Raw genomic sequence first — 15232 nt, 5'->3', positions numbered from 1 at the left:
TCTTTATTCCGTTAACTTCACATTACAACATAAGGAGTAGCTATAATATCTCTTTATTTAATTCCCTTATTTATTCCCTGTAGTGTCCTAAATCACACTGACATATACTGATTGAACTACTTGATATCCATTTAGAATTAGATTTGATATAGTTCCACTCTTAAAAAGGATACAAACTGCAAGCAGAGATCTAGCTAGGAAGGGCAATACACACAGTTCACATTTGTATATAAAACTGATCTTAGACTGAATAGGGAAATTAACATTTGAAAGTAACCACTTATATATCCATTTATTATATCACAGAGTTCTGACTGCCGCAAATTCTCTGAGTCACATAATCTTTCAGCCTCACAATCTGTCATATTTATGCCTGTTGGGTTTTTTTATATCCCACTGAGAACTTCAGTTTTCTCTATGTCCTGCAATATTTTTTTTCAAGATTACCAGAGTACTTTATCACTAACTAAATCAAATTCAAAGCTGGGTTATCACTTCCATAAGTTAGTAAGTTGGTTTTCAGCTGTTTAGAGACATTTCATTTATTTCTATCTTCAAGGGTTGCATGGTCCTCAGTTAGTTTCTGGTTGATGATAGATTTAGATTATCGAAAGTGCCCTTTCTGTGCACGAAATAGAAATTTTAATCAGACACTTTTTTTCTTTAAAGAACTGAGCTCTAGTGCTATGTTTCTTTTCAATATATTGCTTGTACCTTCTGTGCTTTAATTTGACTCTGTGAGAAATCTGTTCATCGTTTATGTAATTACACTGCTCTACAGCCAAAATGCTTCTGAAACAAATGTAGTCAAACTTTACTAATTCTGGGTCACTGAGAACGAAAATGATGCTTAAAATTGTTGATTGGCTCTAGTTTTCAAGATATGCTATTGGGTCAGTATATACGACCCTTGACTTGGGAATGGCGGAGGATAAGTGAGTTATAAAGGGAAGGGGTCTCAATTTAAACCAGACATGACTAAAATACATCTTTGACAGGATCTATGAATAAATCTATGACTGGGTTTGGACAGTACTTGCTTTTTAGGCAAAACAATGAATGATGCAATCTGAAGCTGGTATTGCATCATACATGATATGAATTGCATCATGTTATTCCTAGAAGTCATGGATGATGCAATCATAATGAAGCTTACATCACTCTGCTGAACAAATTGCCCTATATCAGCTCTAGAAATCATACAGTGTCGTGTTCTCTTATTTGTCAGTGTTTGATTTTGCAAAGGGACACATTTCTGTTTACCCAAAGTGAGCAGAGATGTCTCATACTTGTGTGAACAGTGCAGATAACTTCTGCTATGTTTGTGGTGAAGTGACTTTTGCATCACAAAAGCGCAGTATAACCACTATGGTTAAGAAAGCTTATCACCTTTATTTTGGCTGCAAAATTGGAGATCAGGACAAGAGGTGAGCCCCACACATATGCTGCAACACTTGTGCAACAAATCTTCACCAGTGATTGAACAGGAAAAGGAAATCTATGCCTTTTGCAGCGCCAATGATTTGGAGAGAGCCAACAGATCTTACCAGCAATTGTTACTTCTGCATGGTGCCTCCAGTTGGGAAAGGTGTGTCAAAGAAGAAAAAGTGGACTGTGCATTATCCAAACATTCCATCAGCCATACGCTCAGTACCCCAAGGAGAAGGACTGCTGGTTCCTGATGCACCAGAATCATTCTCACTTGAGTCAGATGAGGAAGAGGAAGAGGATGAAACTTCTGGTCCTGAACCATCAATGTCACAGGACCCACATTTTCTCCCATCCTCTTCCTCTGAACCACACCTCATAACACAAGGTGAACTGAATGACCTTGTCAGGGATTTGGAACTACCCAAGAGTAAGGCAGAGCTGTTGGGCTCCAGACTACAGCAGTGGAATCTCCTGGCAGGTGATGTTAGGGTTTCCATGTTCCGTGACCGTCAAAAGGATCTTGTCCCATTCTTCTTTATGGAAAGTGATCTTGTAGCCTGCAACAACATCGATGGTGTGATGGCAGCCCTCAACATCGTTCACGATCCAGATGAGTGGAGACTGTTCATTGATTCATCGAAGACAAGTCTTAAAGCTGTTTTACTGCAACATGAAACAACTTTTGAGGTGCATAAACTATGACCAACATCAGTGGCAGCTTTGTGGCAATTTGAAGGTTGTTGCTCTCTTGCTTGGTCTGCAGACTGGATACACAAAGTACTGCTGTTTTCTCTGCGAATGGGATAGTCGTGCAAGAGATTCCCACTACATCAAGAAAGATTGGCCACTCCGACCGTCATTGGAGCCTGGGAGGAAAAGTGTTCAGCATCCACCACTTGTTGAATCAAGGAAGATTTTGTTACCACCCTTACACATCAAGCTGGGTCTGATGAAGAACTTTGTCAAGGCCATTGACAAAACACAAGCAGCTTTCAAGTACCTCCGTGGAAAATTTCCAAGGTTAAGTGAAGCTAAGATAAAGGAAGGTGTCTTTGTTGGTCCTCAGATTCGTGAACTTCTTCGAGATGATGCATTTGACCATGCACTGCGTGGCAAGGAAAAGACGGCATGGAAAGCCTTCCAGTTAGTGGCAATACATTTTCTCGGAAACAACAAGGCAGACAACTACAGGTTGTTGGTGGACAACCTCCTCAAAGCATACAAAAGCCTTGGTTGCAACATGTCACTAAAGATACATTTTTTGCACTCTCGTCTAGATTTTTTTCCACCGAACTGCAGAACAGTGAGCGACGAGCACGGCGAGCGATTTCACCAGGACATTGCAACAATGGAGAAACGCTATCAGGGCAAATGGAGCCCATCAATGCTTGCAGACTATTGCTGGACAGTGACAAGAGATGCTCCATTTAATGAATACAAGAGACAAGCCAAGAAGCGCCGAGTAGACACTGAATAGGATTAAACTATGTACATAATAGTTTTTTGCCTTTTGTTTCATAATAAATTTTATTTATATAACCCTTTTGCTGATTTTTAAAGTTTTACATAAACAGGACAGGTGACATATTATCATGTAAAGCAACCATAAACACATGAAAAGACCTAGGTTTACAATTTATGATTAAAACTCTACTATCTACACAATATACATAGACATAAAATGTAAAAACTTAAATATCTTAGAAACAGTAGCCAATCAGTTGTTTTAATTGTCATATTTGAATTCAGCACATCAAAATACATAATAAATAGCACATTTTATCTCTGAAGCAGATGACTTCTCAAAAATTGTAGACCAGTGTTATTTGCTATGAACAGCTGAGATCTTGAACATATTTCTACATTTTAAAGGGATACTGACAAGGAGTCATACACTACAAGACTTAATATTAATTGAAATATTTTTATGGATTAAACTTTAATGGAAACAGTGGGTTGGGGATTTAAACAATCTTCTGTATCATTTATAACCCAAAACCCAGCAGAATTATGCAAAAGCATGAGAAGCATAGAGAAGTCTAGTTTCACTGTCCAAGCTAAGTGATGTGAAAAGAGTAAACAGTTTAAATTGATTGTAAAAGTTTTCGGTTTTATAATCTGTAGAACAAAAGAAAAGATTTATGTAAAAAAGTATGATTTAAAGTTTGACAGTATTTCTACAAAAAAATCCACTAATAAACCTTGTTTAGAGAAATTTTGAAGTTATAGCTATGAACCACACAAATCATGTAGGGCTCAGTTGTGAGCTCTGCTGTGCACCCTTGCAGGTGAGTAAGGGGCCATAAGGAGCATTGTCTGATTTTGAATCCACATGGACAGAATTCTGTAAAATACAAATCTGATGCCCATCTCCCTGAAATTCATGTTCGAGAAGGTCAGCTGTGAGTTCCAGTTTAAGCCTGTCTGTAGAATGATTATGTCAAAATGCAGGTCTCTGCACAATATTTTTCATCTACCCTAGCTGAATATGGATTACTGCTGTGTCACATGGAAGATGCATCCTAAATTCACCCATATTTCATTTCAGTGACACTTTGGCACTAACTGCAGTATTTTGAGCTTTGGTCCTCGGATTTACTTCAGTGGAACTCTGCATGAGCTGCAGGGAACCATAAGAACATGAGATATATGACTGGAAGAGACCTGCTGGGTCATCAAGTTCCATCAGAGAATCCCATTTATAGATTTATCAAGGATAATCTTAAAATTAGTAGGTTGTTTGGCCCCACTACTCCTACTGGAACTGTTCCAGACTGTCACTCTTCTGATGGTCATGCTAGTGGATCCGACTGCTGGATCTAAGATGGCCATTCCCATTCGGATGACATCATCACTGCTTTAGTAACTGTTCTCAGACTTTGGGATTAGTTATATTTTTCCATTGTTTACTCTTAGCTCACTTTTTCTACTAGGCTAAAAAAAAAACCCTACAGTTAGAAAACATTCATGTTACACAGTTACATATTTGACAGAAGGTAAGGTTCTGACCTCTCTGATGGAAATAATGTTTTTTGCAACAATAATTATAATTGGATAAAAGTGTCCATCAAGACTTATTTTATCAGACTGTAAACAACCACGAGATGACCGCCGGCTCCAAAACAAAAATGCAACACAAAAAAACGGAGGGGGAGGATGTTACCACAGGTCATTGCAAAGTACCCTTTATCTTCATGCACTAAATAATGAAGAATTTCTCTTTTGATCTCTAGAAGACTTAACACTATTGATGACACTATTGATGATGATGGAACAGCTTCCATATGAGGAGAGATTAATAAGACTGGGACTTTTCAGCTTGGAAAAGGGACTAAGGTGGGATATGATAGAGGTCTATAAAATCATGTCTGGTGTGGAGAAAGTAAATAAGGAAGTGTTATTTATTCCTTCTCATAACACAAGAATGAGGGGTCACCAAATAAAATAATTAATTAAAACAAACAAAAGGAAGTATTTCTTCACATAATGCACAGTCAACCTGTGGAACTTTTTGCCAGAGGATTTTGTGAAGGCCAAGACTATAACAGTGTTCAAAAAAGAACTAGATAAAGTCCATCAATGGCTATTAGCCAGGATGAGCAGGGATGGTGTATGTAGCCCCTGTTTGCCAGAAGCTGGGAAAGGGCAACAGGGGATGGATCACTTCATGATTACCTGTTCTGTTCATTCGCTCCGGGGCACCTGGCATTGGCCATTGTCAGAGGACAGGTTACTGGGCTAGATGGATGTTTGGTCTGACCCAGTACGGCCATTTTTATTTTCTTATGACATTTATTTAATAACTTCCACTGGTGTCAAAGTAGAGAGGGTTCTCCTCATATATGTAAAGAGTGGATACAGCAACACCCGAGTCATAGCTGATTTCTAATTTGGGCAAAGAAAGGAAGAAATGATCTTCATTGGCTGGAGGGAAGAGCTTTGGACTGGGGTGCAGAAGACCTAGGTTCTATTACTGGCTTACTTGGTGACCCTGTGGCTCAGTTTCCCAATCTCTAAAATGGGGCTATTGACACTTATTCCTCATTTGTCAAGTGCTTTGAGATCTACAGATGAAAAGATATACGAGGTATTATTATGTATTATAATATTGGGCTAGATCCTGGTGAAAATTATTGACCTCAACAGAAACATTGGATGAAACTATTCCAATTTCTATCAGCTGACGATTTGGCCCCCTATGGGCCAGATTTTGAAAAAAGTTCAGCACCCACAATGACACCCAGATTTTGAAGAAAGCTCAGCTCCCATTTAGCTACCAAAGTAAATGGCCCGATTTTCAAAAGAGTTCTACTCACTGGGGCTGGGCTTCTTTAAAAAGCTGGCCATAAAAGTATTGCAATGGGAGCTTCTGGGTACTCTGTCTCTTTGAAAGGCTGGATCTTACTTAGTCTGAATAGGAGCTGAGCTCTCTTCAAAATCTGGCTCTGTGTTCAAGCTCAGTAAAGTGAAAGTTAAGATGTACCAAAAGTAGGATTCGTTCAGTTCACTTGGGCCCCGATCCTATAACACTAATACAAAATTAAAAGACATGAGTCTAAGATTTAAAAGATACAGTCTCAATCCATTTTAATCTTTGATTTATTAAGGCCAAACATAATACATTAAGCAGCAAGGATCTCTTTTGTCCTTTTCAGTGAAATGTAGTTGTTTAGTGGTTGCAAAATTGGGGCCTTATTTTGAAAGCAGCAGCCATATTGTTTATTTCTTTCACTATCTTTCTGACACAAGATCTCTCTCTACTCAGGGCCAGCTCCAGGCACCAGCCCACCAAGCATGTGCTTGGGGCGGCACCTGGAGGAGGGCGGCGCGGCACTTCGGCCCGAAAGCGGGGCCGCGACTGGGCTTGCCGCCCTCCCTGCGGCGCTCCGGCGGCCAGGGAGAGCGGAGCCCCGGCCGGGCTCTCCGCCCTCCTCCCGGTGCTCCGGCTGCCAGCAGAGCCTCGGCGGGCTCGCCGCCCTCCCCCCGGTGCTCCAGCCGGTTGGGGAGAGCGGGCCCGTGGCCGGGCTCGGCACCCTCCCCTGCCGCGCTCCCCGCGGTGGCGGGGGAGGGAGGGGGCGGCGGGAGGCTTTTTTGCCTGGGGCGGCAAAAAAGCCAGAGCTGGCCCTGTCCCTACTGACCTAAATTGCATATCAACCTATCTTGGCTATATTGTTAGATTCATTAAGCATTCGGTACAATGCTATCCAATGATGTGCCCTTTACCCACCACAAAAGCAAATGAATTGTATGCTGAGGCAACCACAATCCTAGAGTAGCAAAATGGTATTATTAGCAAGAGTATCATCAAAAGTAATGTGTGCTAAGACAGTACTCTTGCATAATGCTGGTCAAACTTTGCCTGGATGCAAAATACTGCTAGGGGAAACTATTTTTATGGAGATAATTACGATATAAAGCACATTTTACATTTGAGGATTTTTACTATTAATATTTAGAGTGTAAAGCTAGTCCCCTCAAGTATGCATTCTGTCACACAATAACCAAACAGCCATAGATGCCAATTAATGTTTGTATATCTTGTTTATTAATTAGTGACAGACAGTACCCCCCGTCAAGCCATGGTAAGTTTGTTCCAATGTGAAGATCCACACGTAAACATAAAATAATTCTGACTAGGTCCATGCTGAGAAGAAGATTGACATGTGGCTGTTTGTATGCATAGATGTATCAGTCATAATAAAAGGCATTTTACTACAGATAACTAGTGTCTGCATCTTAACTGGAAATGGAGCTACTGAGTTTGAAAAACAAAATTCATTAATTATTGACATATGAATATTCCAAACTTTAGGGTTTTCTTAACAGAATTATTTCCTATTCATTAGCATTATCCAAAAGGCATTAATTTTAATGTGCATTTGGGTGACAGTATTTGAATTGTAAATAATTCTCCAGTCTCCACATTTTGCATATTCATTGCACAATTTAGTCACAAGATGCAGCAGGGTATGCATTGCTTTGGGTGTCTTCACATAGAGTAACTCTATGGTACAGTGTTGCTTTAGGCTTCACCTCTTGCACTGAGCACCCAATAATGCGAGAGAACCTATGCATCAATGTCTCCTGTAATGGATCTGAATATGCACCAATCAAAACTGTACAAGAACATATTCAAATAAATGTAGTTCACATATGCTAATATAAATTTTAAGCAAAAAAAATAATTCACTTACAAACGAGTGAAAATGTGACCAATATTAATGTACATAAATAGTGGACATTTTAAATGTATGTCTTTGTATTTGGTTTTTAAATGTTCCTCTAGCGTAATAATTTCTTCATGCTGGCCCTCCATGATGGATCAGATGGTACCTTTCTCATCATGGTATAGACAGTAATAACCTGTGAAGGTGAAGGGACATTGCTACCCTTGTGGGCCTTTCTTAAATAGACCATCATCAGAGGGCTAGATCATCACTGGCTAAATATGCCAATGCAAGGGACTAAAGGACACACCCACCTATTCTCTTACAGAGTATACTGATACCACGGGTTGCAATACAGGATGTGGTACATGCACTGACCCCATATATGTCCTCTCTGTAGCACTGGAGTGACCAGAATGCTGATTGTGACCCTGAATTGCAATATGCTCCCTGACTGCTCTTCAGGCAACACAGCTACACATTGCCCTTGCCGAGGACTGATTGTAAAATGATGATTTTGCCTAAAAAGAATAAGTCTTTGTTTTGATGATCAGACATTTGTTAAACTGGTGTCTTTGTCATCAAAGTGGTACAATAGAGGTCTGTGTCTTGATATCTCAAACACATCACAAAATGCATAAGAAAGAGTACTCAGCAAAGAAAAAAAGAAAAAATAAAGAAGATGTTACAAGCAATGTATCATGCTGCCTGTGTGTATGCAGGAGTGGATAGACCTCTCAAGGGAAGCAATAATCACAGAGCAGGAAAGCAATCATCCTTGAAAGGAGAAGTTACCAAGGCTAGAAAGTGACAGGTTGGCAGGACAAAGGAAACTGAAATCCACAAGCATTTGTGCAGAATAGATAGCAGGAGCCAGCTCAAAAGGTGGACAAAATAGCCACTTAGGAAGTGGCAGTGCCCTGAAAAAGAATATACCTCCAGACTTGATCCAGAAGGCCCTGAAACAACACAGAGGACATGATGGTGCAACTGTTGTTTGGTATCGTATAATACAAAATGTTGGGAACCCAGCGTCAGATCCTCCCATCCAACATAAGCTATGTCTCTTTGAATAATGGGTAGTAGTACTACAGTTCTTTCTAATAGGATTGTGGACCCAAAATATCTGATAGAGGGAGAGCACGGTAAGAGTGACCTCAGTCTAGCATCCCTTCTTGCATTGACAGTGCTAGCCAGAGGAGTCATTGCCAGTGTGCCCACTGTTACCTGCATTTTCTAAAGAAGCCAGAGGTGGTTTTAAATTAAGCTGTTCTTGCACTCTCTGAAAATATGACTTATGATTAGGGCAGACAGTACAGTGATAATTCCCGCTGGCCATGCCTTCTTTTCTGTTTCTTGGTGTTACACTTGGTTTGAGTGCAGGTGGTGTGCTGTGATGCCTGGTCTATGTTCTACCACCAGGGAAGGATGACAGAATGTAATGATGCTTACTTTGGTCTAAGTTACTCATTCTGAAAATTGGTTCTTTTTCATTTCCTTGTGTGGTGCTCAAAGGATATAATGGTCAGGCCCAGGAATATTTTCCTGAAAGCTGACCGAATCAGACCTTATTAGTTTAACCACTTTTTGGTTAGCAAATGGTTCATAAACCAATCCTGATTTTCTTCTAATGTACTTATTGTTCACATATTTGTTGAATATTTTGGAGCAATACTTTTCAGACTATGGGTTATTCACAAATTGCTCACTTCAGTTTAGAGCTGGTTGGGAATTTTCCACTGGACTGTTTTTCCAATGGAAAATTCAGTGTCTGAAAAATCAAAAGTTTTGCCAATTTTTAATTGAAATGAAATATTTTGTTTTGAGTTGGTTCATCCCAAATCAGAATATTTTGTTTTATTGAACTGACCCAAAATGTTTATATTCAAATAAATTAAACTGCATTTCCCTAGCACATTGACTTATGGTAGTTGTAGTTTGGACCCCCAATGACTTCTATGAGCCGGGTTCCCTGAAGGACTATATCTCCAACAATGCAATGCAGATTCAGCCGAGGTAGGGCAATGCAGTTAATGTTGATATGACTTGAAAAGAAGCCTTTTGGGTCAATTAAACAAAACATTTTTATTTCAATGATGTCATAATGCATTTCAATCAAAACTATCCAACATGTGGACATTTCTGAATTTCCTGAAATGGGATGAAAACAAAAGTTGAAATGTTAGAATTTCCCATGGAACAGAAACTCTGAATTTCACTCAGCTGTTCTTTAGCCATTCATTATTAGTGGTCTGCTATTGGCCGTCTATGTCAAATAGTTTCTGATCACATCTTAACATTTGTAAACTGGGGAACAGTGAATATTGAATAGTGAATCTCGGACAGAAATTTTAACACAAATAATGACCCAGGCTAAAATTTGCAAAACTCTTGAGATTTTCATTATTTCCATGAATAGCCATCTGTTCCCTGAATAATTGTGAACAAATAATATGGGCACACAAGTCGCAGTGAACAGTGTTCTTATCCACAAATCCATTTTTGCATTTCCCTCTTAATTTTTAGTGTATAAAAAGAGCACTTCAGCTAGGAAGAGAGGCTCAAACATTCTAAAGAGGATATAACAAAGAGAATGCTAAATTATTTTTAAAAGGATTAGTTCACAGGACCTTTGTTACTCTGAAAATGAAGCTGTCTTGCTTTTTGTAATGTAATTAATGATAATGCTTTTGCATACAAATCAGGAAGCAATTAAAATTCTGCTATTTTAACAATGGATGTTTGGAAATAACCAATAAAATAGCAAGCTGCTTCAAAAGAAAGAGGCTAATTTAGTGAGGGAACAGATTTGAGTTTACAGTTTCTAAGGAGTAATTAAAAAGACTAGAGTTGGGCAAATTCTATAAAAATGTCCTTGTGAGTATTCACATTTTTGGATGTATTTGCATCCCTTTTGTGTTCACTTTCCCCACACATTCATTAAATTGAAGTTCACTAGCATGCATGCAAATAGAAAGCAAATTTTTAGTTCATCCACTCAAATACTTGCAGAAAGCAATTTTTAAATTCACACTCTGTGAATATGTATGCCAAAAAGCTGAGTATAAGAATTACTTTAATTGCACCAAGAGACAGAAACAATGTCATGTGCTTCTGTGATCAATCACAACCAAACAGTTTAACTTTGTTATTACATTACAGACCAGAGAATAAGCAACATGTATGAAAAAAAAATCCATTGAATAATTTGAAATTTCACCAACAGGGAAAAAAACAGTGAAATATGCCAAATACCATAGATTCATTCAGCTCCATTAACTAGTATTCAGTTAAAAGACAATGAAATACTACTGTTTGTGTATCTATTACTTGATACCCAAAAGTTACCCTACTGACTTGTAATCCTGTAATAGCATCTTCTCTCGGAGGCTAAACACAAATAATTATGGCATCGCATTGTATAAGCAAAAGGGTGAGAATATCTCTGCTATTTTTCATCACAGAGTGTGCTATATTCAACACGTATAGCTACAGAATGGTGAGTAAAAGGTGAGAGTGATGAAGTACCAGCAACGTCTTCAGCTTCACTCTAGTGCCGTTTTAACATTTAATTAATCTGCTCCTTTGAATCTGGTTGAAATGGTTTTGCCTCCGAGATAAACTTTAAAAGTGTATCTTGAAATCAGCAGAAATGGTCTATTTTTACTCTAGTCTGAACTGTTAGTCTGAAATAACTTTCTGTGCTACATAGATGCCATCATCATATTTTATTCACGTTGAATTAAATTAGAAAATCGTTTAATGAGTTACAGGATTTTCTTTTAGGCAGACACTGCTTATCTTTAGCTCTTGAGTTTGTTTTCATTCATTTTCTCAGAGATGCAGAGCTTCACACAAAGATCACATCAGACACATAAATGTATAATGGCACAGAAATAATCCTATTCTATATGTGCATCTGCAGTTCTGCAGTGTAAGGAGTTTTCCTCCTTCAACCCCCATTCAACCCTCATAAGTTATTGTGAAGTAAGCATTTCCTGGTTCTGAAGAAATTATTCACCTCTAACCTTGACATTCAATGCATTCAGAATGGTGCAGACCTTTCAGTGTAATAAACCAAAATCTGGATTTAAAAAAAAAAGGCTGGAGAACTATATATTAATCCAAAAATGCTGTTAGGTACTGTAGAAATTTCCAATCAAAATGTTTTCAGAGCTTGTTTTAATAATGGGCATTAGAATAAACAGTAGCATACCTCAGACCTTGATGTATATGGAATAATAAAATGTCCTTTCAATACAAAGATCCACTTATATAAAGCATTAATATTACATGTACAGCTCACAGATACAATTTACATCAAAGTACTTCACATCCTGCTAGAAGTCTTAAGGGGAAGGTCTGACTTTAAAAAAGTAGAAAATTTATCTTAAATAATAATCGTTTCAAAGTAATAACCTGCTGAAGAATGACGGCTTTGTGTTGCTACATTTGGTATGCAGCAAGCAGTCATCCTGTCACAGCTGCCAATGCTGACTGATAAATGTTCAAAAGAGTTTAGGAGAATATTGACAAACCCTCAACTTGTGTGTGTAATATGGAGATAAGGACACCAAAATTATATTTACTTCTACTTCTAGTGCAGCGTGAAGCTTCACAAAATGGTAACGCTCGTTTTTCTACCACTGTGTACATTTTGTTTATATACTGCCATGCACTGGCAGTTTCAACTCTTGCTGAATGATCAGGTAAGTGATGGATGAAACTAATAATCTCCTCTGAAAAAAACAAAACAAAGTAAAACCCAAACCCCACAGTATCATCCTCTGGAAAAAATAAAGGATTCGGTGGAAAATGTTATGAGTTTGTAGTTGTTCTACTGGAATCCCAACAAGAATAAATTGACCAATTATGTATGCTGCAGCTATAGTATTTATCTAGAACATCAGTATAGATTAGCAGGCTTCTTTTCTCTTGATATATGTGTCAACATCTAATTAATGATTCCTAATAATAAATTATAACAGTTTTTATATTAAAGATCACATCCAGCTTTGTAATGAATCGCCCAGAAATTTAATGGACTTTCCATCCTAACATTGCAGATTAGGGGCTTTAGTCTCACCAGATATATATTCCACAGAAATCTGAATGTTGTGTAATTTGAATGGAAATTACACAGGAGTACTGAACACAGCTCTTTCATCTAATTTATTTCAAAGCTGATATTCTGCCTCCTATATATAGAGACAGGGAAAGACCAGTTGTGTTAATTTACAGAGGCCAAAGTAACAAAAAATTTCACATACAGTAGAAAATTCCCAATTCATGCTAATGACTGGTAGATCAATTGCAGAATAAGACTTGATCCAAAGCCCATTAAAGTCAATGGAAGTACTTCCATTAATTTCCGTGGTGTTGGATTGAGTCATTAAGGCCTGCTCCAAAGCCCTTTGAAGTCAATGGAAGTCTTTAATCTGCTTTAGATCTTGCCCTTTGTGATTTAATCAAGCAAACAATAAAAGAAGAAAGGGTACTGCATCACTAAATGTACTTTAGTCACTTGGCAAGTGTGTGTTGGTTTTAATTAGCACAGAAAATACTTCATAGTATGCATAGCATCCTGCTTAATAAAGTCTTAGTAATTCAAAAATTCAATACAACACTCTCCAATTAAATCATTGCTGAGAAGTGGACAAAGATGCCATTTGTGTGTGCAAAACATGAGGTGTGTGATTTAGCAAAGTGCAAATTGTTGCGGGTCTGTTATACCAAAGTTGTGGGAGAGGGGAGGAGAAGCTCTATGTCAGAAATCAGAGATGGAAAATGTTCAGGGTGACCATAAGTCCTATTTTGGCCAGGACAGTCCCTTTTTAAGCCCCGTGCTGGCCGTCCTGACTTTTTTTTTTCCGAAAGGAGGCATTTGTCCTACTTGCGCTTGATGACTTTGTAATCGGTCCTAGCCGGGGCTCGACCCTTCCGGGCAGGAGGGGAGCCACACCGACTCACTACTGTGGGAACAAGCAGTCAGTTAGTCCCAAAGCTCCGGCTCTTTGGTGCAGGGCCAGAGCAACCACTGTTAAAGCTCAGGCCCTTGACTGCAGGGGGGAGCAAACACAGTGAAGCTCAGACCCTTGACTGTAGGGACTGCGCGAGCCAACAGTTCAGAGCCCAGGCCCTGGATCAGGGCGGGGCAAACACAGGTAAGCTCAGGCCCTTGTTTGCAGGGGTTGAGCGAGCAAATAGTTCAGAGCCCAGGCCCTGGATCAGGGCGGGGCAAACACAGTTAAGCTCAGGTCCTTGTTTGCAGGGGCTGAGCGAGCAAATAGTTCAGAGCCCAGGCCCTGGATCAGGGCGGGGCAAACACAGTTAAGCTCAGGCCCTTGTTGGCAGGGGCTGAGCGAGCAAGCAGATCAGAAGCCCAGGCAAGGCACGCCTAGGCTTTCTGTAGCCGAGCGTTGGGTGAGGGGGAAACCTGCCACCCGTGAGCGGGGGTGGCAGGGGGGAACGCAGGCCCACCCACTCCACTGCGTTCCAGCCCGGGGCCCTAGCAGCGGTTACTGCCGCTGCTGGTCAGTGGGGTATCCAGACCGCAACACACTGACATAGGCTCACACTCGACCAGGGTCGGCTACCCCCGGGCTACTTCCACGATCCCCCTCAAAGCCTACCTCGTTCGTCGCGCCGGGCTCGGGCCAGTCCATCTGCATGGGCTCCTCTCTGCCAGGGCTCGGTGGCAGGTCCGGTAGCTCTGCCGGGAAGTCAGGCCAACGGTCCTCAGGCGGCTCCTCTGGGTAGCAGCAGGGGCGGAGGGGTTCGGGTACAGTCTCACCCTCAGGGTTGGTAGGGTGGGGTTCCCAGGGATTCTCCCAGTGACGGGAGCGGACGGGCTCCGGTGGCTCCTCCTCGTAGCGTGCCCGGGGTAGCTCGGGCCAGCTAGGGTCCAGGCCTCGGTCTTCGGCGGTCTCCTGGCCGGGAGCTCCCGGCCACACATCTGCTCCCTGCGGTGGCTGGCCGCCGACTGAGCTCTGGTGGCCGGCCTTTATACTTCCTGTCCCGCCCCTTGACTTCTGGGGGGCGGGGACAGGCGGCGGTGGCTCCACCCACTCTGGTGCCTGCACGTGGGCTCCCTCTTCCGGGCAGGAGGGGAGCCACACCGACTCACTACAGACTTGATCAGATGGCTTCTGTGATCTTTTCTCAGATGAGGCATGAACCGTTCCTGGGTGTGATTTACAGAGTGTAACATCTACTATAGGGCCATGTCTAGACTACAAACTTTGGTTGACACAAGTTACATATCGCTTGTGTGTGCATACTTGACTGCTTGAGTCGGCACAGTGCATACTGACCAGTAGTTCTTGTGTTGATGCAAAGTGCAGTGCACCATGCATATGTGTGCCAGGTGTTACCAACCGTCCAAATGTCTTTTGTGGGATTTTCACAATGCGCTGTGGGGCACATGAGTCATGTGGGATGTGGAGAGGGATGTGCGGGAGCAAGTGGTGAAGTAATGCATCTTCCTCCATCCCGGGATGCCATTTCTATCCCATAATTTTTGCATCTGTTTTTAAAATCCCACAAAACCGTGCAACACTTGTAGCGATCTGCCATCTCTGACAGAAGTACGGTCCCTGCGCAGCTCTGCACTATTGTCATGAACATTGCAAACA

This window comes from Chrysemys picta, chromosome 2 (assembly GCF_011386835.1).
Source record: "Chrysemys picta bellii isolate R12L10 chromosome 2, ASM1138683v2, whole genome shotgun sequence".
Taxonomy (NCBI): Eukaryota; Metazoa; Chordata; order Testudines; family Emydidae; genus Chrysemys; species Chrysemys picta.
The sequence above is the reverse complement of the archived record's forward strand: the minus strand, read 5'-3'. Positions refer to the sequence as shown.